General features: G+C 44.8%; 1 pseudogene; it reads left to right on the top strand.

The window, feature by feature from the left end:
* The first annotated feature begins 1,820 nt into the window (after positions 1-1,820).
* On the top strand, positions 1,821-3,870 carry LOC120928457 (annotated as a pseudogene).
* The last annotated feature ends 23,394 nt before the right edge of the window (positions 3,871-27,264 follow it).

The following is a 27,264-nucleotide window of genomic DNA, read 5'->3' as shown; positions in this document are numbered from 1 at the left end:
GGCACTTGGGGCTCGTAATTAAACACTGCATGCCCGAGACTCGGGGCTTTTCGGAGGCCCATTCGGGGCTCCAGCCTCCTTAGCCCACCCCTAACGATGCCCCTGGATGGGTGGTATATGTAATCGAGTGTCCAAAGGATCATCCCCTGTAATGTGTCCACAGTCTTTGATCATCCCCTGTAATGTGTCGGTAGTCTTTGACCATCCCCTATAATGTGTTCGCAGATTAGACCATCACCTGTAATGTGTCAGCAGTCTCTGACCATCTGTAATTTGTCCGCAGTCTCTGACCATCTCCTGTGATCAGTGGCAGCTGGTGCTCAAAATTTTTTGGGGGGGCACAAATAAACGAAAAAAAGACAGTGAGGAGAAGAGACAGGTTAGTGAACCATCTTCATTATACTGTATACTGTTGATTATCTGGCACTTTTACACGCAGCTATATGGATGGTATATGTATACAAGTGTTCAAAGGTCTTTGACCATCCCCTGTAATGTGTCCACAGTCTCTGACCATCTCCTGTAATGCGTCCGCAGTCTCTGACAATCTCCTGTACCATGTCCCCAGTCTCTGACAATCTCCTGTAATTTGTCCGCAGTCTCCTGTAATATGTCCGCAGTCTCTGGCCATCTCCTGTAATGCGTCCGCAGTCTCCTGTAATTTGTCTGCAGTCTCCTGTAATTTGTCCGCAGTCTCCTGTAATGTGTCAGCAGTCTCTGACCATCTCCTGTAATGTGTCCGCAGTCTCCTGTAATTTGTCTGCAGTCTCCTGTAATTTGTCCGCAGTCTCCTGTAATGTGTCAGCAGTCTCTGACCATCTCCTGTAATGCGTCCGCAGTCTCCTGTAATTTGTCTGCAGTCTCCTGTAATTTGTCCGCAGTCTCCTGTAATGTGTCAGCAGTCTCTGACCATCTCCTGTAATGCGTCCGCAGTCTCCTGTAATTTGTCTGCAGTCTCCTGTAATTTGTCCGCAGTCTCCTGTAATGTGTCAGCAGTCTCTGACCATCTCCTGTAATGCGTCCGCAGTCTCCTGTAATTTGTCTGCAGTCTCCTGTAATTTGTCCGCAGTCTCCTGTAATGTGGTATATGTATACAAGTGTTCAAAGGTCTTTGACCATCCCCTGTAATGTGTCCACAGTCTCTGACCATCTCCTGTAATGCGTCCGCAGTCTCTGACAATCTCCTGTACCATGTCCCCAGTCTCTGACAATCTCCTGTAATGGATGCATTAAGGATGCATTAAGGTGAAGAAAAAGCCCGACTGTATTGATCACATGTCCCTTCACTGGCCAAGGATCTGCCACTTTTGTATATTGTATGTTAGAAACTTAGAGGCTGTTATTTAAATAGTGAGAACGTTTTTAAATGCTACAGTAAGAACTCTTTCACACGGGAAGACCGTATGTCCGCTTTTTCATCCATCCGTGTACGGATAAAAAAGGGACATACATTGGTCCCTATGAGATCGCGGGTGTCAGCGGATGTTCCGATCTCATCCGGGTCTGCAATCCTCTGATTCTGCAGATGGAGGAAAACCCTATTTTTCCATCCATCTGCAGAGCGGATTGGATGAACATGGACAGACGATCCATGTTCATCTGATCCCCCCCATAGGGGAGAGCGGAGATCTGATAGGGCAGTCCCTGCACAGTGTAATGTGCGGGGACCGCCCTGTCATCCGGCGGCTCTGATCCCCGCTGACCAAGCAGAGGTTTACGAGGCGGATCATCACGGATCTATCCCATGTGAAAGAGGCCTATGAGAAAGATTAGGTGTCATTAACAAAATACTATTTTCTTGATTTAGAAAAAACTCTAATATGTCAGAGAAAAGACAAAAGTTGAGTGGTCATGCCTACCACCAAAATGCAAAGGAGAAAGCTGAGCGTATCAAAGAAGAGCTCAAGCACATGCCAAAGATACAACGTTTTTTCTCTAACAGAGGCACTGCTGGAGGTTCTGTACCTGTGGAGACTGAACAGGTGGCAGAAGGGCAGCAATACATAGAAGACAATACCACTGAGCCTGTTGCAACTTCTGCAATAATTAATGCTAATAAAGAAGCCAATATTGATTTGGAATTTTCTTCTGATCCTGTGGATTGGGATAGGGATAGTGAAAAGCTGAAGGACTATTTAGCTATAAATGGCATCACTCAGAATAAAAATGCTGACTTTTCCTTATCGGCTCGCAAATATTCTGATCGGACCCGGTCATTCTCCAATTTCTTTTTTAAACGTAAACTGCTGAATGGAGAACTGTATGAGAGAACCTGGCTGGTATACTCTGAAAAAGCAAAAGCTGTTTTTTGTGCCCCTTGTCTTCTTTTTGGTAGTTCATCTGCTAAATGTCAGTTGGCTCAAGAAGGATTTAGTGATTGGAAGAATGCTTCTGTTCGCCTAAGAGAACACAAAGACTCTGAGCAACATAAAACATGTTTTATGAGATTAAACAACAGGAACACTGCAAGTGGTAAAATGGATAACATGCTGATTTTGCAACAAAACAATGAAAGAGAGTACTGGAGAAATGTCCTCAGGCGTGTTGTTGCGGTTGTGAAGGCTTTATCTTCTCGTGGATTGGCATTTAGAGGCACAGATGAAAGTTTTGGCTCTCAAACAAATGGTAACTATCTAATTATCTAATGTTACTTGAACTCATTGCTGAGTTTGATCCCTTCATGAAAGAGCACATTAAGTGCTATGGCAATGCTGGCTCTGGCACAGCATCCTATCTGTCCAAAACTGTTTGCTATGAATTCATTGAAATATTGTCAGTCAGACTGTTAAATGCAATAATTGTCGAGGTGAAGGATGCTAAATATTACTCGATAAGTGTGGATTCAACCCCAGATGTTTCTCACGTGGATCAGCTAGCCTTCATTATACGATATGTGAATGACGAGGGTGTGCCAGTGGAACGATTTATAAAGTTCATACCACATATTGGCCACAAAGCTCAAAGTTTATTTAAAGCTGTAAGTGACACATTAGAATTTCACCAACTTGACCTTCAGAATTGTAGAGGTCAGTCATACGATAATGCTAGCAATATGGCCGGCCCATATTCTGGACTTTTAAAGAACAAAATCCACTAGCTATATATATACCATGCTCTGCGCATTCCCTGAACCTTGTAGGAACATGTGCTGCAGAAAGCTGCGTAGAAGCAGTATCATTCTTTGGAGTCATCCAACAGCTGTATAATTTTTTTTCTGCCTCTACAAGTAGGTGGGAAGTCTTAACTTCTCATTTAAATGCCAAGTCCACGGTTAAAAATCTGTCCGTCACAAGATGGTCAGCACGCAGTGATGCATGTCGTACTCTGAGGAAATCATGGACAGAAATTATTGAAGCCCTGGAAGCAATAGAGGATGATGACTCTCAAAGGCCAGTGACAAGAAGTGAGGCTGCAGCACTTCTAAAAAGTCTGAATTGTCTGGAGACCGCCTTCATGACAGTATTTTGGAACAGCATTTTGGAACCTTTTAATGCAACAAACAAACGCTTGCAGAGTGCTGATGTAGACATTTCAGCAGTTGTGAAGCTCTATGGGGCACATCTCCACCTCATGCAAAGCTATAGAAATGAGTTTGAAAGGTTTGAATCAGAAGCCAAAGAACTCTCTGGCCTTGACCATTTCAAAACCGCCTGCGCTAGAGCTAGAAATTGTTTTTTTCCATTTGATGTAAGTCAAGAAGGAGACGTACAGTTAAATGCTACAGACCATTTCAGGGTAAACACGTTCTTTGCAATTCTTGACAAATTAAACAATGAGCTGCAAAGGAGATCTGAGGCTTATGAAGAAGTCTACAACAAGTTTACACAGACAAATCTTTCACCGCTCCAGGTGAGCCTCACTTATCATTAAGGGCTGTTGAACCACCAGGGTGCTGGCGATGCTGATTGTAGCAAATAGACGAAAAAAACTCTGGACTGCCGCACTCCAAAATGACTAAAACAAATTAGGTCTTTATTTTCAAATGCACATGCATTCACCGCAAGCAAAAAGGTACAGTATAGGCCGACGCGTTTCACGCTGTACTTCAGCGCTTAGTCATGGCTAACATGGGTTCAAACTAACACAACATAAATATCAAAACCACCATCATGTGAAAAAGACATCCGCCAATGGCAGGATAAAATCAATCAAATAATTAAATAATTAAGCAGACAATTGATTGCAAGCATATTCAATTTAGATCATGTGAAGTGGGTTAAAAAACCTCCCTTAAAATCAGTGAATTGAAAGAGTGCCTAGAATAATGTGAAAATCATATAAAGAAAATACATGCAAAATTATTAGACTCTAAAAGAATCTCACATAATATACATAAAGCATATATGTAAAAATTACACATATACATACAAAATAGAGGGGCGTGGCTTGGCGCTCAGCGAGGATGGAAGCAGTGTAGAGGAGCTCCGTCATCCCGCGGGACCTGAGAGCTGAAAACGGGCCAAAAATAGAAGATTATGTCCTCCCAGCTGAGGAAGAGTACCCACAACCGTTCCCTGAGATCCCTGGGCAACACCAAACGGAAAACTACCCCCACCAACCTCAGCAAATTCTTCTATAGCGGCGGCAGCAAGGCCTCCAAGATGGCGCCGCCGCTCAGACTGAACATGGAGGAGGACGTGGAAGACGACGAACTCTCCCTTTCAGCGTCTGAGGACTCCACCAAAAGTACCGACCGAGCAGACATACCCCTGACATACGCTGCAATGACTGATATAGCAGCTGATATCAAAAATTCATTCTCCCTTGCTATCACAGACATTAAAACGGAATTGCTGAGACTGTCTGAGCAGATGGCAGTAACGGAACGCGCTGGGAAACAAAGGGACAGGGCCCTGCTCAGGCTAGACGACATCTCTGCCAACCATTCACAACACCTGATCGACATGAACAGGCAAATCGAGGACCTAGACAATAGGGGACGCAGGCACAACATTAGGGTGAGGGGGGTCCCAGAAACAGTACCCCCAGAGAATGTGAGGCCTACTCTATCCGCCATCTTTAACTCCCTATTAGACAGGCCTGAACAGTCCCCTATCGAATTTGACAGAGCGCACCGGGCGCTCAGGCCTAAGGCTCCGGATGACAATCCACCCAGGGATATTATTTGCTGCCTGCCGAATTTTGGTCTAAAGGAGGATATATTGCAAAAAGCAAGAACCGCAGACCAAATTCAACACGGGGGTGCCACGATCCAACTATTCCAGGACCTCTCCCCGATCACACTTAAGAACAGAATAGCATTAAAACCCCTCCTTGCCGTTCTTAGAGAGAAAGGAATTAATTACAGTTCCCTTTTGCACTCCAGGCTAACTACATGGGCAAACAACATCTGCTCAGAGTCCCGGAGGACCTTATGAAATTTTTCGACGCCATACAGATTGCACCTGTTGAATTACCTGACTGGTATGCCGAATTTCTTTTGCCACCACTCATCAATAATCCCCAACATTCGCCGGGCCCACCGTCCCTTTTCTACCCACTCCAACAAAGGAACCAGCGAGGCAACATGAACAGAAGATATAATGACTCGCCTGCACCATCAAAGAGCTCTAAGAGTCCCAGAATGAAGGATGTCCACCGTATGTGAAGCACCTAGAAGATACCATGTGGTACGTATGATACCAGACACTTACCCATTCCTGAATGTACCAGATACATCCACAAGACGTCTCCAATTGCAAAGACAGATGTCTACACATGCAAGATAAACACAACATGCTAGGTCCGCATAAAATTGCTGTTAACCTCTTCCCCTTCTTGCATACAATGGAATCCCTTGTTTCCTTTTTTTTGTTTTTCCCTTCATTCTTTCTTTGGCTTTTTATTATTCGCCACCAGTGAAGTACTTTTACCTACATCTCACCAAGGAGAATGCTGCAGTTCAGTTGTCTTTCCACTAGATGGGGCTATACACCGAAAAGCTTCCAGCGAATCTGAGTTAATACTCCTTGCAACCGAAGGATAGATTTTGCAGGGGAAAAACCCAGATTATGACGAACATTGAACAACCACATCGAGCAGCTGAACTTTATACACCAGTTGTCTAACTTTTTTCCTCCCCACAGATCTGCTCCACCCAAAAGTTTATTTCTCCACGCAGGACCTGACACCGTTTATATGCAACTTGAACATCCATAGTTGGGATCTCAGAGTGACAACCCCACGGGTCAGGCCAATCACCACGCTTCATTGGTTGCACACAGTGTTATCGGGGATCCCAGCATACCCTGTAACGAGGTGATAGTGAGTACTACAATACCCCTCCTCCCTTTTTTTGTTTCTTTATGTTTTTTCCTTTATTCAATTTTTATTTTTTGGGGACTAACTTCTGATCTATACACTCCTGACCGATGCAGCAGAGCTACACTGATCCATTATTCACTCATCAACTGCATAACGGACTAGAGGCCTGGCACCAACCTGCCGCCTTGGAAACATACCCTGTGCCTTGGATAAGGCTAAGTAGAACCCCCCCCCCCCCCTCGTCACCCCCCCTTCTTTTTTTATTTTTTTATTTTCTATTCCACAGGGGTCTCTCCACGAAGTTCAGACTTTATAGCTACCTACCCACGTGATATATCCGACATCCTTACAGTGTCGCGATTTTGGCAGCTTAAATATACGCCACATACACAAATGGGTTCATATATGCATTTTTAAAATATATGAGGAAGCTGCCGCTCCAGTTCTTGTTAATTGTATTTTTCCTTTTTTTTTATATATATGTTACAAGCTGCTTTTGGCACTATTATGTTGTAAAGTATTTTGTTGTTTAGTTACTCAGAATGTCAGACCTCACTAGACAACCCTTGGGTCCACCATGACCCTGAACCTAACATGGACTAAGCTAGATCTGACAACGTATACATTATATACACCCTCATCACATGGTTACACTACCGACATAACATCACCACACATCAACTCAGGCTCCCCACCAAGATACTCCAACACCTACTTTTCCTCCCATTTACCGGCCTCAGCTTAGACTAAAATTTACATGCCTAATCAAACCTCTTAGGTCCCGCGGCCCTATATCACCCACAAACAAATAGATATAGAATCCACGCTCGCACCTCCCACTTACCCCCAAGAGTACAATATAGTTCTTATTATATAAGAAACTACCTAACTCACCACCCATCTGGGTGTGTATTTGAGTATAACTCACCCTCCCTCAATCTTCGTACTCTCCATTAAACGTTTTCTTTTTCTCTATCCCCTCCTTTCTCTCCTTCTCCCCCCCTCCCCTTCCCACCCTGTATCTCCCCTCCACCTCTTACACCTAACCCCACTCAAAAGGACAAAATGGCATACGCCTTCCTAGGAAAGTCACCCTCTCTGGTTTCACATAATGTCTATGGACTGAACATTTCCGAAAAAAGGACAAAGATGCTCAGGGAACTGAAAAAGTCCCGCCCCTCCATTGTCTTTTTGCAAGAAACCCACTTCAAGGGCCAAAATATACCCAAAATTACAGACAATTTTTTCACGACAGCCTTCCACGCCACCAACCCACTGGCCAAAACCAAAGGAGTATCAATCTTACTCAAAAAAGACACACCCTTTATACTACAAAACCAGATATCCGACCCAGAAGGCAGATATCTATTTCTGAAAGGCACATGGGGAGGCTCACCTGTCACTTTAGCCAACGTGTACTTCCCCAACTCAGCACACATTACATTCTGTCGCAAAATAATAGATGAGCTTAAATGGTTTGCAGAGGGCTGTATCATATTGGGAGGTGATTTCAATATCCCCCTCTCCCCACTGAAAGATACATCAAACGGATACACTCACATATCCTACAAGATACTAAAGCGCATCAAGATTTTACTGCAATCCCTCACACTCGTAGACACCTGGAGAGCAATGCACCACTCAGGAAAAGATTTCACCTTTTACTCAACACCCCACAAGAGATACTCCCGACTCGACATGATTTTTATATCCCAGAGAGATTTGGGTAGTGTACTCAGAGCTGAAATTGGCATTATGTCCCTATCAGATCATGCCCCCATTGCCGTCTCCCTTTCGCTGAACGCAAACAAGCGTACCGCATTTAATTGGAGGCTAAATACTTCCTTGCTTACAAATCAGGAGATTAGGGATGACATACATCAGACAATCACGTCATACTTTACAGACAACAAAGATAGCGACACAAACGCCTTAAACAACTGGGAGGCTCACAAAACTGTAGTCAGAGGAGTGTTGATGAAATGGGGGGCGAGAAAGAAGAGGGAGAGAGAAAGGGAAATAACTCAGTTATCCAAACAAATAGCCAATCTAGAATCACTACATAAACAGTCCCTCTCCCTAGCAGTGGAAGAGGAATTGACAAAATGCAGATCCTCCCTAAAACAGATTTTAAATTTAAAAGTAAGGAAAGCACTCCTCTTCAAGAAGAACATCTTCTATGAACAAGGAGATAAAAGTGGGAAACTACTTGCTAGGGCCCTCAAAGATGCACAAACAGTAAACCATGTACATGCCATCAAAGATAGATCGGGGATACTAAACCACGACCCGGAGAAAATAGCCGGACTTTTCTCAAAGTTCTATGAAAAACTATATAACCTCCCTGACCAACACAAACCCCAACACATCACGAGCTCTAAAAAAGAAGCCATTCTCGAATTCCTAAAAAACAGTGAACTCCCCACCCTGAACCACGAGGACGTGTCCAAATTAGAGGAACCTATACATTTGTCAGAGATTCAGGCAGCTATATTAGACCTGAAAGCCGGGAAGAGTCCAGGCCCCGACGGCTTCACCTCCCAGTACTATAAGACCTACACTAATATCCTTTGCAAGCCTCTTATGTCCGCCTATAACCACTTAGCAAAAACCAAACACGAATCTAAATCCTTCCTATTAGCCCACATTGCAGTAATCCCCAAACCAAACAAGGACCATTCGGAATGCGCCAACTTTAGGCCCATATCATTATTAAACATAGACCTAAAACTCCTGGCAAAAATCCTGGCTAACAGATTAAAACCTCTCCTCAACAAAATCATAGGCCCCGAACAGGTGGGCTTCATGCCCGGAAGAGAAGCCTGTGACAACATCACGAAAGCACTTAATCTGATTTACTCTGCACAAACCTCTAAGACAAAAGGGATGTTACTCTCCACCGACGCCGAAAAGGCTTTCGATAGAATCTCATGGGAATACATGTTTTCTACCTGCTCTCATATTGGGCTAGGGGAAGGCATGTTGTCTTGGCTGGCAGCCCTATACCAAAACCCACAAGCAAGAATTAAAGTTAACAATACCCTATCCAAGCCAATAAACATACAAAATGGGACCCGTCAGGGCTGCCCCCTCTCCCCCATCCTTTTTATCATCTCACTAGAACCTCTGATCAGAGCGGTCAAACTATCCAGAGATGTGAGAGGCTTTAGAGTGGGCGGGACTGAATACAAAGTAGCCGCCTATGCGGACGATCTCCTATTTTTTCTTTCAAAACCCTTCTTCTCCATCCCCAATCTACAAAAATTATTTGAAACATTCGGGTACATCTCAAACTTCAAAATAAACAAATCCAAATCTGAGGCCCTGAATCTGACCCTAACACAAGACCAGGTCGACCATATAAAATCTAACCATCCTTTCCATTGGGTCCCCTCCTCCCTTAAATATTTAGGGATCCACCTGACAAAAACCACAGACGCACTCTTCCAGGCTAACTACTCTCCATTACTCCGATCAATCTCCATTGACCTCCAAAAATGGTCCCCAAAATTATTCTCATGGTTCGGGAGAGCATCGATCCTGAAAATGACAATCCTCCCCAGACGTCTTTACATCTTTAATGCCCTTCCAATACACATACCGGAATCGTTTTTTACCAAACTAATTAGACTTCAAAGAAAATTCCTATGGGCTGACAAACACCCCAGAATTAATTTTAGACTCCTTACCTTACCCAAAAGCAAAGGCGGAATAGGTCTCCCAGATTATAAGAAGTACAACCAGGCATCTCATATCACCAGAATAATAGACTGGCACTGCCACGGTAAAGACAAAGACTGGGTGGAATTAGAAAAGAAAATGGCACCACACCACACCTTATTCGCACCTTGGGCCACACATACTATGGTACCTACTTCCATGAAACATCCCCTAATCGCAAATACACTCAAAATATGGCACAAAATCGCTACAAAATATGATCTAGCAACAACACCGGGCCCCCTCACCCCCATCTTCGGCAACCCTGACTTCCCCCCAGGTACTCAAGGTGGAGGTGACTTAAACCTCCTAGCCTCTGACTGTATTTCTGGGAACAAAGTGAAAACATACGATGAGATGCGGACGGAGTTCGGGGAGGCTTTCCCGGGCCGCTGGTTCCATCTTCAACTACATAATTTTCTGGCTAACACCAAGTCTCTCACCCTATATAGCCGTCCAATGATTACCATGGAAGGCTTATGCCACAAACGAGAACAAGTCCCACACACTACCTCTTTAGCCTACTCTTGGCTCATACAGCCATCACAAACAGAAATATATGGGCATAAACTACGGTGGGAGAGAGACTTGGGTATAGACATAGATGACTCACAATGGGAGAAGGCTTGTATCCTCTCGCATAAATGCTCCTTGAGCACTAGGCACCAAGAGATCTCCTATAAGATACTTACACAATGGTACATAACACCACAAAGAGCCAACAAATGGTTCAATAGCGTCTCAGACATCTGCTGGCGTTGCAAAAAAGAAGTAGGATCCTTCTTACATATATGGTGGGATTGCCCTGGGATTTGTACTTACTGGCAAAATGTGACTAAATGGATAAGACACATAACTGAAACTACAATCACACTGGATGCTGCCGCATGCCTACTTCACATAAATCATCTCCCAATTAGCAAATACAAAAAAACCCTTACCAGACACTTATTGAACGCTGCCAAAACCCTCATCCCCCTCCATTGGAAATCGACCCAAGCCCCTGGGATCAGAGACTGGCTAGATAGAGTTGCATACATATTCAAAATGGAGGAATTAGTAGCCATGAAGCAAGAAAGAAGCTCTAACTTTAACGATTTGTGGCAACCATGGTTCTTGTTTACATACTCCGATGAATACCAACCACTGTATCGATGACCCTATTCTGTGCCTTACACATGTTTGCACCGAATTCATTGCTTGCCTCTTTTAACCATCTGATTGTACAAGACTCTGGGTAAAGAGCAACATTATTGACAAATATGTTTGGATGACTTTCCCCCTCAATGCCCCCCCCCCCTTCCACCCTTACCCCACCCCCCCTCACCTCTCTATTCCCCCCCCTTCCCTCCCCTCCCCCCCCCCCCCTCCACATCTCTTTTTATTATATTCATGTCTGCTCAATATGCGTTTTGAATTGCATGATTAATGCCTTGTCAGTTCATGCCATGTTACATAGTTACATAGTTACATAGTTAGTCAGGTTGAAAAAAGACACAAGTCCATCCAGTTCAACCACAAAAAACAAAATAAAAAAACACAGTAAAATCCTATACACCCAACTTCATACCCACAGTTGATCCAGAGGAAGGACTGTTCTAGTGTACGCTGACATATACAGTTATTGTGTTTATCTGCTTTGTCAGAATTAATATCCTGTCACAAATATGTCTAATGTATGACTTGTTTATTCTCTAATAAATATTTCTTGATTGAGAAAAAAAAAAAAACATACAAAATAACTAAACACCTGTGTATGTCCCTGTAGAACTCCAAGATTATATAATTATGAAGTCATACTATTTACCCGTGTATAGTTAAAAATAAATAAATGAAATTAATGAAGTATATGCATATACTATAACCATTAGAAGAAACAACAAACAGAACACAATGTTATTGTGTGCTGAGAGAGTGAACATCCAATGTTTATTCATGAACACTTCTATGTAATGTGAACAACCTCATTTATATGAGTTGAAGGAATAAATATTAAAGTGCTTCTAAGTGCTGGTTTTTCATATGAAGGTGCAAACATAAATACCAGGTGTGAAGAAGTGTGAATAAAATAATGACCTGGTGCAATACTTTATTACAAACACGGGGATGTTGTGGCGACATAATATAGATGGCCATTCAGACACTGCAGCATATGCAGGGTTATAAACATCAAAGTGAGAATTATATGTGATGGTGAACTGGTGCGACAGTCTGTTGTCGGAAACTCGATCATGACTCTCCAAAAGGCCAGGTGGTCAATATGACCACTGAACCGTTAGGCTTACGCCTAGAGTATATGTGGAGCATGCTCAAGGGCTTGCCAAGAGCATATACTGAGATAACGGTATGTAATGCAATTTTGGCAGAAATTCGTATCTTAAGGAGTGAGCGAGCTGCCGAACCCAGCTGTTGAGAGATGTTATCAGTTGAAATGTTTTGGTAGCTATAATTGGATGGAGATAAAAATCTAGTATAGAGGTGTATCATAAAACACAATGTGTGTAAATGAACACCATACCTGTAAGGATCTAAACAATACAGTACACATGGTGCTGGGAGCAGCAGCTGTGATGCCTACTGTACATGGAATGAATGTAAGATAAGCACAGAACATGTGCTGAGATCGTGTATTACGAGTTAATGGTATGGCCAGATAATAGAGGCCCGTTCTTGACTCTCCAGAAGGCCAGTGTAGTATACCCACAGTAAATGAAAACCATTTAAACCATTAACCCTGTGTATACTCATGCAGGTGTATATATGACAGGCAAGGAATTCCAATCGGGACATAGTCATCAGAAATGCAGATAAAGGGGGTGCGGTAGTGGTTTTAGACTCATGTGTGTATAAAGCTGAGGCCATAAGACAGTTATCAGATGTTTCTACATATAAATGTCTTAACAGCAACCCTACTATCAAGTTTACACAAGATCTAACTTGTCTTTTAGATAGGGGTGTAGCTGCAGGTATTTTCACAGAGTCCGACAGCAAACTTTTTGTTCCAGCATACCCTATAACACCGGTCTTTCATCACCTGCCAAAAGTTCACAAGGGGTTCTCACCTCTGACTGGCAGACCGATCGTGGCCGGGATCGGGTCGCTCAATGAGAGACTTGGCGAGTGGGTAGATGGCCAATTACAGCCACTAGTGTCCGTTCTCCCGGGGTACCTCAGGGATACCAAGCATTTGTTATGCAAATTAACAGGGGTCCCTTGGAAGCACGGATACAGATGGATCAGTTTTGATGTGTGTAGCCTGTATTCCTGCATTCCACATCATCTAGGACTACAGGCGGTCTCCTACTTTCTACAACAGTCGGGACGCTATTCGTTGGCCCTACAGGAATTCATTATTTCAGCCCTGCATTACTTACTTTCACACAATTTCTTTATGTTCGACGGGGTCTACTACCTCCAAAGGCGCGGGGCTTCGATGGGGGCCAAGTTCTCTCCATCCCTGGCTAACTTGTACATGGGGTGGTGGGAAAAGTCCCACATCTTTGGAGGTACTAGCCCCCGCCGTTCAGATACCATTTTGTACTGTCGCTATATTGACGACCTGCTCCTCATCGTATCTGATGAGTCAGCAGATCTCAATGAATGGCTAAAATATTTTAATGACAATGAGTTGAACCTCCAGTTTACAGGTAATCTACAACCAATTAAAATAGAATTCCTGGATGTAACACTCACGGGAGCCAATGGTCAGATTTCCACAGGTCTCTATAGGAAGAGTACAGCAGGCAATGCATTGTTGCGAGCTGACTCGTCTCATCCTACACACACCATAAATAGTATCCCATATGGACAGCTACTCCGTTTGAAAAGACTGTGCACTTCCCCTACAGATTTTACCAAAGAAGCCAGTCAAATGGCCCTTAGATTCAGGGACAGGGGCTATCCAGTCTCGGTCATTAATAATGCCCTGCGTAGGGTTAACACCATCTCCAGGGACTCACTGTTGACCAAAAAGACAGTGAGAGATACACGTACCGAGCCTCCGTTTCATAGATCAGCCCCTTTATTCTCCACAGCTTACAGCATAGAGTACAACAAAATCAGACAAATTGTGAACAAATACCTACCTGTTTTATACAGTGATACCGTTTATGCATCCATTTTGTCTGATGGGATTAAATCAGTGAGCCGTAGGGCCCCCACTCTAGGGGGTGTTCTATCACCAAGTCTATTTGCCTCCAAACCTATCTCCCACACATGGCTCAACTTTGTGGGCACCTTTAAATGTGGCACCCATGGGTGCAGGTACTGCCCGTTGATAGGCACTGGCAATATGGTCCAGTCCTGCTCTAATGGCAGGGATTTTAAAATAAAACAGTTTATTAACTGCAATACAAAATTTGTAGTCTACGTCATTACATGCAGTATTTGTCGGGTCCAGTATGTAGGAAGAACAATAAGAAGATTAAGAGACAGACTCAGTGACCATCTTTACGATATTGAAAAGAACCACAACACCAATGTGGCTAAACACTGGAACATCTCACATAACAAAAATATCTCTAGTCTATCGATACAGGGTATGGAGAAGGTGACATGTCCATCCAGAGGAGGGGACAAATTCAAACTCCTCTGCAAACGAGAGGTATTTTGGATCTTTCACCTTGACTGTAGACAGCCCCGGGGACTTAACTTTGATTGGGACGTTTCACACTACCATGATTGAACACCCTCCACCAACCCCCACCCCCCCTCTTTTCTCCCTTCTCCACCCTTCCTCCCCCCCCCCCCTGTTTCCCCCCCCTCCCCCCCCCTCCCCCCCTTTTTCCATTCTTCCTTCTTATTGCTTTCCTCCGTCCTCCCTCTCTTCTTTCTTCTTTTTTCTCCTCTTTCTCTTTTTTCTCAGTATTTCTTCTTTCTTTTCTTCTTCTTCCTTTTTCCTCCCCCCCTTCCCCCCTCCCCCCTCCTCTCCTTTCATTCCACATACTCATGTTTTCATATATACACATTAAACTGTTACCCACAGTCTGGCCCAGCAAAATAGATCTCTATTGGTGTGCTGTTTGTTTCATACATGAAAAGCACACATTGGCCTATAGATGGGCTAGTCTACATATAGATCTTCACTTGTTCATTATGCTGTTCAACCTTATCATTACATATCTTATATCCCTAACGAGTTTTCATTTAACTTATTTTGACAGGCAGAAGGGTTCTGCATAAAAGAGGGGAACCAAATTAGGAGTGGGCCAGTCTACCATATAGATTTATATAGTTTTTACTACCATTTTGGGGCTTAGACATAATTTTGCCCAACTTGTTAAATCGACTTTTAAATATGTGTACGGTTTTGATCGGCATATCTTACATATATCGGATATAATCCTTCCTATTGGGGTTAACTGACCCACACCACTTCCCCTTGGGTTCCAATGGATTTCTACGGAAGTCCAAATTCTGGAACACAACATTTACCACCTTCTACGCATTCATAGGAGCAATTAGCTCTTTTCCATCGCATAGATTTTAACTACACCTCCCGCCTATCTAGATATTATTCCTTGCCTGTCATATATACACCTGCATGAGTATACACAGGGTTAATGGTTTCAATGGTTTTCATTTACTGTGGGTATACTACACTGGCCTTCTGGAGAGTCAAGAACGGGCCTCTATTATCTGGCCATAACATTAACTCGTAATACACGATCTCAGCACATGTTCTGTGCTTATCTTACATTCATTCCATGTAGGCATCACAGCTGCTGCTCCCAGCACCATGTGTACTGTATTGTTTAGATCCTTACAGGTATGGTGTTCATTTACACACATTGTGTTTTATGATACATCTCTATACTAGATTTTTATCTCCATCCAATTATAGCTACCAAAACATTTCAACTGATAACATCTCTCAACAGCTGGGTTCGGCAGCTCGCTCTCTCCTTAAGATACGAATTTCTGCCAAAATTGCATTACATACCGTTATCTCAGTATATGCTCTTGGCAAGCCCTTGAGCATGCTCCACATATACTCTAGGCGTAAGCCTAACGGTTCAGTGGTCATATTGACCACCTGGCCTTTTGGAGAGTCATGATCGAGTTTCCGACAACAGACTGTCGCACCAGTTCACCATCACATATAATTCTCACTTTGATGTTTATAACCCTGCATATGCTGCAGTGTCTGAATGGCCATCTATATTATGTCGCCACAACATCCCCGTGTTTGTAATAAAGTATTGCACCAGGTCATTATTTTATTCACACTTCTTCACACCTGGTATTTATGTTTGCACCTTCACATGAAAAACCAGCACTTAGAAGCACTTTAATATTTATTCCTTCAACTCATATAAATGAGGTTGTTCACATTACATAGAAGTGTTCATGAATAAACATTGGATGTTCACTCTCTCAGCACACAATAACATTGTGTTCTGTTTGTTGTTTCTTCTAATGGTTATAGTATATGCATATACTTCATTAATTTCATTTATTTATTTTTAACTATACACGGGTAAATAGTATGACTTCATAATTATATAATCTTGGAGTTCTACAGGGACATACACAGGTGTTTAGTTATTTTGTATGTATATGTGTATTTTTTACATATATGCTTTATGTATATTATGTGAGATTCTTTTAGAGTCTAATAATTTTGCATGTATTTTCTTTATATGATTTTCACATTATTCTAGGCACTCTTTCAATTCACTGATTTTAAGGGAGGTTTTTTAACCCACTTCACATGATCTAAATTGAATATGCTTGCAATCAATTGTCTGCTTAATTATTTCATTATTTGATTGATTTTATCCTGCCATTGGCGGATGTCTTTTTCACATGATGGTGGTTTTAATATTTATGTTGTGTTAGTTTGAACCCATGTTAGCCATGACTAAGCGCTGAAGTACAGCGTGAAACGCGTCGGCCTATACTGTACCTTTTTGCTTGCGGTGAATGCATGTGCATTTGAAAATAAAGACCTAATTTGTTTTAGTCATTTTGGAGTGCGGCAGTCCAGAGTTTTTTTCGTCTATTTGCTACAACAAGTTTAATTTTCTTGAAAAGCTTACTACACTAGAAACCAGCGATATACAATCTCAGGCTTCTAACCTACGTAACAGCTATTCTGATGATTTGGAAACGTCATTTCCTAATGAATGTCTGTACCTTTGTTCTTACTTGAAAAATATTCATAAAGGTGAGGCTTCAATTTCAGAGCTCTACAAAACATTCAAATCAGAAAAATTGCACGTAGTTAACCCTAACATTGATATAGCAATGCGCATTTATCTTTGCACTCTGGTTACTAACTGTTCAGCAGAACGATCTTTTTCATGTCTCAAACGAGTAAAGAACTATTTGCGATCATCTTTGGGTCAAGAAAGACTGAACCGTTTAGCTTTACTTGCCATCGAGTCAGAACTTTTAAATACTTTGTCCTACGAAGATATTATAGATGAATTTGCCAAAAGAAAAGTTAGAGCTAAAAAATTGTAGAGAGTTTCTTTCTTACTCTGTAATGCAGAAAATGCCTTTTAAAGATTATAGCAGTATTTTCAGTTTGTACAATTAAAGCCAGTTATTTTCAGTGTTCTCATGTGTGGAAATATGTTTTTAATTAATCTATTGTAGCAGTCAACGATCAAGGATGGGAATGACGGTGTGTGTGAGTGTGTGTGTGTGTGTGGGGGGGGGCGGCATTGAAGGACTTGGCCTTGGGGCGGCAAAGGGAGCAAATCCGGGCCTGGCTATCAGCCCTCGTTATTACCTCAGATCCAATTTTCCTGGCTATGCTCTCTTTCGGAAAGACAGGGTAAAAAGGAAAGGTAGAGGGGTCTGTCTCTATGTGAGAAGTGACCTCAAAGCAAGCGTGAAAGAGAACCTGGTTGATGGAGAGTGTGATGAGGCTGAAGCATTATGGGTGGAACTGCATACAGATGTGCGTAGTTCAAAATTAATCATTGGAGTTTGTTATAAACCACCTAATGTTAATGAGGAGGTGGAGACTCAGCTCCTTGCACAGATGGAAAGGGCTGCAAGGTCTGGGACGGTGATAATAATGGGGGATTTTAACTACCCAGAAATTGACTGGATTAATGGCACTTCTGGGACAGTTAAAGGACAAAAATTTAAAAACCTATTGCAGGACAATTTTATGGTGCAGTTTATTGAGGCCCCAACTAGGAATGATGCCCTGTTGGACCTGATAATCTCAAACCATGCAGAGCTTATTACTAATGTTCAGATAAAGGAACACCTGGGTAGCAGTGATCATAACATGATTTCATTTAATGTTAACTATAAGCAAGAAATACATACAGGAAATATTAAAACACTAAATTTTAAGAGAGCAAATTTTCCAAGGATGAGGGCTGCTCTCCAGGACTTGGACTGGGAGGGACTATTGGCACAGCTGAACACAGAACAGAAATGGGAATTCTTCAAAAAGACTGTGTGGAACCTCAATGCAAAGTATGTTCCCATGGGCAATAAGTTTAAAAGGCTAAAAATAAAACCTATGTGGCTCACAAGCAAAGTTAAAAAAGCTATAAATAATAAGAAAGTAGCTTTTAAAAAATATAAAAATGAAGGAACACTAGTGTTGTTTAAATGTTACAAAGAATATAACAGGATATGCAAAAAGGAAATCAAGGATGCAAAAATTCAAAACGAACGACAGATTGCAAAAGATAGTAGGGCAAACCCCAAAAAATTCTTTAAATATATTAATAGTAAAAAGGTGAAGTCTGAGCATGTAGGCCCCTTACAAAATAATCTAGAGTGGGTGACTAGGGAAAAAAAGAAAGCAAATTTATTAAATGTTTTCTTCAGCTCTGTGTATACATTTGGAGCATGGGGGAGCTCATGTCCAAAATGGGGGTGGGAGTGACACAGCCTCAAATCCACAATGGCTCAAAAGTGATATGGTCCAGAAATATTTAGACAGAATAAAGGTGGATAAAGCACCTGGACCTGATGGCATCCATCCACGGATAATAGGTGAGTTGAGCTCTGTCATTTCAAAGCCACTGTATCTAATATTTAGGGACTCATTAAAGACAGGAATAGTACCACTGGATTGGCGCAGGGCCAATGTGGTGCCCATATTTAAAAAGGGAACAAAGTCTTTACCAAGTAACTATAGACCTGTTAGTTTAACTTCTATAGTTGGGAAGATACTGGAACGTTTAATAAAAGACCACATGGATGAGTTCTTGCTGGAAAAAAACTATTTAAGCAGCAGACAACATGGATTCATGAAAGACAGAAGTTGTCAGACAAACCTGATTTCCTTTTATGAAGAGGTAAGTGAAACCCGGGACAGAGGCGGGGCTGTGGACGTGATATATTTGGATTTTGCAAAAGCGTTAGATACAGTTCTGCACACACGGCTCATGTGTAAGGTAAGGTCTACAGGATTGGATATATCAGTTTGTAAATGGATAGAAAACTGGCTGAAAGACAGAATTCAGAGAGTCGTGGTTAATGATTCTTACTCTGAATGGTCCAAGGTTATCAGTGGTGTACCCCAAGGTTCAGTGCTGGGACCCTTACTTTTCAATATATTTATAAATGATATTGGGTCTGAGATCAAAAGTAAAATTTCTGTCTTTGCAGATGACACCAAGCTATGCAGTGGAATAACGTCCTTGCAGGATGTCTCCAATTTACAAGCCGACCTCAATGCTCTGTCTAATTGGGCGACTAAGTGGCAGATGAGGTTTAATGTAGATAAATGTAAAGTTATGCACTTGGGGGCTAAGAATATGCATGCATCATACATACTAGGGGGAGTACAACTGGGGGGATCTGTAGTGGAGAAGGATCTGGGGGTTTTAGTTGATCATAAGCTCAATAATGGCATGCAATGCCAAGCTGCGGTTTCCAAAGCGAGCAAAGTCCTTTTTTGTATTAAGAGAGGTATGGACTCCAGAGACCGAGATATAATTTTGCCCCTGTACAAATCATTAGTAAGACCTCATCTGGAATATGCAGTTCAGTTTTGGGCACCAGTTCTCAAAAAGGACATCGGAGAACTGGAGAAAGTGCAGAGAAGGGCAACCAAACTGATAAGAGGCATGGAGGAGCTCAGCTATGAGGAAAGATTAGAGGAACTGAATTTATTCACTCTTGAGAAGAGGAGAATAAGGGGGGATATGATCAACATGTACAAATATATAAGAGGTCCATACAGTGAACTTGGTGTTGAGTTATTCACTTTACGGTCAACACTGAGGACAAGGGGGCACTCTTTACGTCTAGAGGAAAAGAGATTTCACCTCCAAATACGGAAAGGTTTTTTCACAGTAAGAGCTGTGAAAATGTGGAACAGGCTCCCTCCAGAGGTGGTTCTGGCCAGCTCAGTAGATTGCTTTAAGAAAGGCCTGGGGGGGCGTGGCCAAGATGGCGATCTAGGAGGAAGCAGGATCCAGAGCTCTGCTGGAATTTCGCCTATTATCCGTACCTTGGGCTACTTTCTTGGCTGAAACTCACTAACCTGTCTCCGGATGCCCTACCGGACCAGACACAGGGGGAAGAGGCTTCATTTTCCGCTGACTGTGGAAGATACAGCCGCGCGGGTGGAGGAGCACGTGGTGGTCGTCCCTAGGAGTGGCCGCAGCATGGCATCGCAGACGGAGTCGGCGGAGCCGTCGGTCGGGACGGGGCTCGGTTTCCCGGAGGTCATGGCGGCAATCGCTGCCTGCCAAGCCGCCCTGACCACGAAGATTGAGGCTGTGCAGATGGATGTCGGTATCATCCGACAAGATATGGACAAGCTCCGGTCACGAGTATCGGAGGTGGAGGAGCGCGTTGGGCAAACGGAGGACGACGTCGCGGAGCATACTGCTTCCATCCGTGTTCTTCAGACGAAAGTGCGGGCCCTGGAATACAAAGTGGACGACGCCGAGAACCGAAACAGGAGGAACAATCTCCGGATGGTCGGCCTGCCCGAGGGCGCGGAAGGGAAGAATCCTACGGTCTTCGTGGAGGAGTTGCTGAGGGGCCTGTTGCCGGCGGCACAGCTTTCTGCTTATTTTACGGTGGAGCGGGCTCATCGGATCCCTCCAGCCCCTGGACCACCTGGAGCCCGTCCCCGCACTCTGATTTTCCGGCTGCTCAACTTTAGGGATCGGGATGAGGTACTCCGCGCTGCTCGCAAGGCGGGTGAGTTGCGGTACCAGAATGGCACCTTGCTTCTTTTTCCCGACTACTCACTTGAAACCCAGAAGCTCCGCCGAGCCTTTGACCATGTTAAGGCCGGGCTGCGGGCACGGAACATTAAATACAGCATCCTTTTCCCTGCAAAGCTGAGGGTCCAGGATGGTGAGACTGTCCAGTTCTTTACCTCTCCCCGGGATGCCGCGGCCTGGCTGGAGTCGCTGCCCCCTCCTCACTAGCCATCGATGGGTTACAGTCTGTTTGCCTGTTAGAAGATTGAGAATGTAAAAACCCACTCAGTTGCTGTTGTGTACTCTTGTGCTGTCGGGATGGATTGTGTCTAACCTACATGGCTGTGTCTCTGTACTGGTTGGGCCCGGAGGATGTTTGGTGCCACGTACTGTTGGACCGATGCTTTTCCCGCCTTCTGCTTCCCCCGGGCTACATGGTTGCTCAGTCTTGGCTCCTCTGCGGTTTACCTCCCGGTGCAGATTACCGCTGTGCCTGCTCATGACTGCCCTCCCTATTATGTTCTCTCCCCCCCCTGTATTTTATTGTTGGGGGGGCTCATCGCCTGGATGGACTACTACTTCGGTTCCTCTTTCATATATTGAACAATTTTTCTTTATTAGAATTTTTTTTTTTTTTTTTTTTTTTTTTTTATTTCTTTGCCATCACTTTATGGGGAATGCACTGCGACAGCACAATTGACTGTTTATGGTGGGTTTTATAGTTGAAACATGCAACCTAAGTTAGTGCCCCTGAGATTGCTCAGGAGAACAAATCTATACTTGCTTACCAGCATCTCTGTTGATCTGCTGGAGGTTTCATTTCGCTTTAAGCGCGCGCCCTCTATAGACTACTCTTGTTGTGGGGAGTTGGGGATATGATACATCACCGGTACTTGCTGGGGATGTGGGGTGGGGGGGAACAGTTTCTGCCGTTGCAGATCAGGGTTTTTTTTTTTGTTGGTTTTATTTTGTTATTTTTTCTACCACAGGAGTTGCTCTTCTATGCTTGGAATTCTGTTGTTCTACAAATGTACAGTATATGCAGTACCATATTTATTGTTTTCACTAAGTGCCTGCACAGGAGGGTGGTTTGGGTGCCTCCCTTGCCCCTGGGGCTGTCTGGGGTGGTGGGGGGGACTGAGGACCAGGCTCTCTTATTTCCTACCGGTAGATATGGCTGACATCTCTATTATCTCTTGGAACGTCAGGGGTCTCAATTCTGCCACCAAACGATCATTGGTCCTGAAATACCTGCAGAGGTATAACCCCCACATCTGTATTCTACAGGAGACGCATCTTACGGGAAACAGGATCCTCGGCCTCCGGAGGGCGTGGGTTGGGCCACACTACCACTCTACTTATTCCAACTATGCCAGGGGGGTTAGCCTGTTGGTCCGCAGGTCCCTTTCCTTTCAGGTCCTGGATGTTCGTACAGATCCGGGGGGTAAATATGTTATTGTGCATGCTTTGATTCACACTAAGAGATTGGTCCTGGTGGGGCTGTACCTCCCTCCTCCTGCCACGACTCAACTGTTGTATGACATTATGCAGATTGTGATGGGATTTGATACTCGGGAAGTGTTTCTTTTTGGGGATTTTAACATGGTGCCGTCACAGGACATGGACAGACTGCACGCGGTGGCCCGCCCCTCCTCAGAATTAAACAGCTGGGCTGATACCTTTGGCCTCACGGACGTGTGGCGACACTTTCACCCTCAGGATAGGGAATACACGTGTCACTCTACCTCGTATAGGGCTCTCTCCCGTATTGATCTGGCATATGCCTCCCCTGGTGCCCTGCACTGGACGAGGGAGGCTAGGCATTTGCCACGGGGAATCTCTGATCATGCCCCTCTCCTCGTCACTGTCGCTCTAGCCAGGTCCCCTGGTTGGAAACTTTGGCGTCTGTCAAGGTTCTGGGCTATAGATGATAGGCTACAGGAACCCATGGCTGAGGCAATCTGTAACTACTGGTTGCAAAACGGGCAATCCGCAGGTGGTCTGGTGCTTTGGGATGCCTTTAAGGCTTGGGTACGGGGAGAATATATATCCAACATTTCTTCCCTGCGAAGGGAGGCTTCCCAGTCCTTGGAGGACCTGGAGGCTGAGGCCGCAAGGTGTGAATCCGCTTATATTCAGTCCCCTAGTGTCTCTGCCCACATACCCTGGGAGAGGGCCCTCCGGGACCTCTCCTTGCATAATGTGGAACAGACGCAGAAATCTATGCTGTACTCTAAGCAGAGAATTTTCGAATATGGTAATAAGAATGGGAGACTGTTGGCTTGGCTAGCGAGGACCCAGGCGGCCTCCACGCACATTGCGGGCGTGCGGGACGCCCAGGGTACTCTGGTCTCCTCCGCGGAGGACATTAGTGCCAGGTTTGTCGAGTTCTTTCGGGGTTTGTATTCCTCGAGGGTGTCTTTTTCTCCGTCGGAATTGCAGGACTACCTGGACTGTGTTCCCTTTCCTGCCCTGTCGGATGAAAATAGGGAGCTCATGGACAGGGCCATTTCCCTAGAGGAGGTTCAGGCTGCAATCGGAAGTCTGCAGAGTGGTAAGACCCCGGGTGCGGATGGGCTCCCTACGGAATTCTATTCCCAGCATGCGGAGCTCCTTGCCCCCAGGCTCACATCCCTCTTCTCTGGACTATTGGAGACAGTCTCTGTACCTGAGTCTATGGAAGAGGCCATTATTGTTCTGATCCCCAAGCCTGGTAAGGACCCCCAGGACTGTGCTTCCTATAGGCCCATTTCTTTATTAAATGTGGACGCCAAGATACTGGCGAAAGTGCTGGCCACCCGCCTGTCGTCGGTCATATCCACCCTGATTCATGTTGATCAGACCGGATTCATGCCGGGCAAGGGCACGGATATAAATATCCGGCGTCTATTCCTAAATCTGTCTGTCACTCATGATAATGCCGGGTCCCGGGTGATTGCCTCCTTAGATGCCGAGAAGGCATTCGACTCGGTGGAGTGGGATTACCTGTGGGGAGTGTTGCAACATTTTGGCTTTGGTCCTGGTTTCCTGCGATGGATCCAGCTGCTCTACCGGGCGCCAAGGGCCAGGGTGCGCACCAACGACTGGGTCTCCGAATCCTTCCCCCTGCATAGGGGCACTCGGCAGGGGTGCCCTCTGTCCCCCGGTCTGTTTGCTCTGGCCCTGGAGCCCCTGGCGATTTTAGTCAGGGAGTCTCCGGGGGTCCGGGGGATGCAGATTGGTGGTTTAGAGGAGAAAATCTCCCTTTATGCAGACGATGCCCTTCTCTATCTAAATGATGCTGGTCCTTCCCTATCCGCTGCCCTTAAGTTGTTTGACACCTTTGGATCCTTCTCCGGGGTCCGTATAAATTGGTCTAAATCGGTCCTTTTTCCCCTGGACGCTCGACCTCCGGATGGATTGACCCCTGCTTCTTTACAGTGGGTTTCGGAGTTCAAGTATCTTGGGGTGATGGTTGCTAGGGCTCCTTCCCAGTACCTCTCACTTAATATACTTCCGCTACTTCAGCTGCTGAGGGAGCGGTGTCGGTCTTGGTCTGGTCTACCACTAAATTTGATTGGCCGCATTAACATCATAAAGATGATTTTACTACCCAAATTTAATTACCTATTTCGGAATAGTCCGGCCTGGATCCCGGCATCGTTCTTTCGGGAGGTGGACAGTTGTATTCTCTCATTTCTCTGGAATGGGACCGTCCCTCGGTTGGCGAAGTCCACGATGCAGTTACCAACTCACCTGGGAGGCCTGGCTCTCCCGAATTTTAGGGTTTATTACTGGGCAGCGATGCTAGTTACAGTCTACTGGTGGTTTGAGGCCAGCCGCTCCAACGCTGCGGTGTGTGTGGAGGCGGCTCGGCTGGGTTCCCTGCAGGGGCTTCAGAATCTGGTGTATAGAGGGCGGAGGGCCTATGAGGATCTCCCGGTCTCCACAAAGTCGACGCTTAAGGTGTGGAATATGGCCAGGCGAAGATTCCACCGGACGGAGAGCTGGTCCCCGGTCCAGCCTCTCTGGGGGAATCCTAATTTGCCCCATTTCAGATCTATACCAGACCCACAGGTCTGGGCAAGGTTTGGTATCAAGACGCTGAGGGACATTATGCCGGCTGGCATACTGTTGTCACTCCCCCAGCTGACTGAGAAATACAGCTTGCCCGGTTGGATGTATTTCCGATATGCCCAGCTTCGCCATGCGGTTAGGGCGCAGTTCCCGGTCCCCCCGTGTATCCAGTTGGACCCGGTTGAGGAACTGTTGTCGGGCGCAGACTTGCAGAAACCTCTTTCTGCCTTGTACGGCACTCTGCTCCCTATTGATTCTGTCAAACTAGATAGACTGTGGGAGGCGTGGAGGGCGGATGTGCCGGGACTGGATAGGGAGGACTGGGAGGACTGCCTGGAGCGGGGCCCGAGGTTGGTTATATCTGCGGGGGATAAGCTGGTACAGACTAAGTTTCTACATAGGGTCTACTTTACTCCAACACGACTGTCTAGAATTTACCCTGATAGGGACCCATGCTGCCCAAGGTGTAGGACACAGCGGGGAACCTATATTCACATGTTTTGGTCCTGCCCGGCTCTGGCACCCTTCTGGTCGGGAGTGTTTGAACAGCTAAACGTCCGCCTGGAGCTTTCTGTCCCCATGTCTCCCGAATTGGCTCTGTTGGGTGTCATTGATGATGAGCAGCGGTCCCATCATAGTAAGCTGTTAATCTTTTACCTTCTCTTCTACGCCAAAAAGGAAATTTTATGCAGGTGGACCTCCTCTGACCCCCCTAGGGTGTCTAATTGGGAAAATAAAATTAATGCTGCCCTTCCACTCTACAAACTGACATACATTAACCGTGGTTGTCCCTGGAAATTTGACAAGGTGTGGTCACCGTGGACAGCTATCTAAAACTGTTTGTGGCGGACTGGGAACCTGCCCCCCCCCTCTCTTCTCTTCCTCTTCAGCCACCCTTCCTTCCCCTCCCCTCTCCTCCCCTGTCTTTTCTTTCCCCCTCTGCTCTTTCCCCCTTTTTTCTCTCATTCCTCTTCATCTCACTTCCCCATTCCCCCCCTTTCCCTCCGTGTAGCTCCTGGCCACAGTCCGACTAGGATCCTCTATCAAATCTGAGATGATATTTTGATAGTTTACTGTTTTGTACCATGCTACTGTGTCTATCTGCTAAATTGGCTGCATTATGTGATCCTTATTTTTTCTTTTGCACTGTATATTGTCCTTCAATAAAGCACTCCTGATTGTTAAAAAAAAAAAAAAGAAAGGCCTGGATTCTTTCCTAAATGTACAGAATATAACTGAGTACTAAGATTTGTAGGTAAAGTTGATCCAGGGTAAATCCGATTGCCTCTCGGGGGATCAGGAAGGAATTTTTTCCCCTGCTGTAGCAAATTGGATCATGCTCTGCTGGGGGTTTTTTTTGCCTTCCTCTGGATCAACTGTGGGTATGGAGTTGGGTGTATAGGATTTTACTGTGTTTTTTATTTTGTTTTTTTATTTTTTGTGGTTGAACTGGATGGACTTGTGTCTTTTTTCAACCTGACTAACTAACTAACTATGTAATTTGTGGGAGGTCGGAGCTATTTGCTCCCGTTAGTACCCCTTGTTGGAGGATTGGGCTTTCCCCTTCGTTTTGGTCATCTGCATCGACCGGTTCTGCTCTCAGTCTTGCTCTGGGGACCAATTTCACTCTGGTGGCATGGATCCAAGTTGGGCTTCCTTCAGTCAACACGGCGGTACGGGTCACGGCCACAATACTTGTTTCTGGACCATAGGCGAAATCCTTGGCCTTCTTATCCTTCGTCAGGTGTTTTACTACCACTACATCGCCCGGCTGGAATGGGTGTGTGTTTTCCTGAGGGAGAGAACTTTTTGCTCTATCTCATCTAGTTTAGTTATCAATGCCCTAACATAGTGGTCCTGAATTTGTTCTAAATCTCCTTCCTCCAAGGCCAATGGTTTCTGGGCCCAGGGTGTAGGAAAAGGTCTACCCATTAATATTTCAAAAGGTGACATCCTTAAAGATTTGTGGGGGGTCATTCTAATCTCTGCAAGAATGATGGGTAACACTTCCTTCCATTTGTGGAAGGTTCCTCCAGTGGCCTTCCTTAACTTGTCTTTGAATGTTCTATTCATTCTCTCAACA

The sequence above is a fragment of the Rana temporaria genome, chromosome 1 (genome assembly GCF_905171775.1).
Source record: "Rana temporaria chromosome 1, aRanTem1.1, whole genome shotgun sequence".
NCBI lineage: Eukaryota > Metazoa > Chordata > Amphibia > Anura > Ranidae > Rana > Rana temporaria.
Note: the sequence above shows the minus strand (reverse complement) of the source record. Positions and strands in the feature narration are given on the sequence as shown.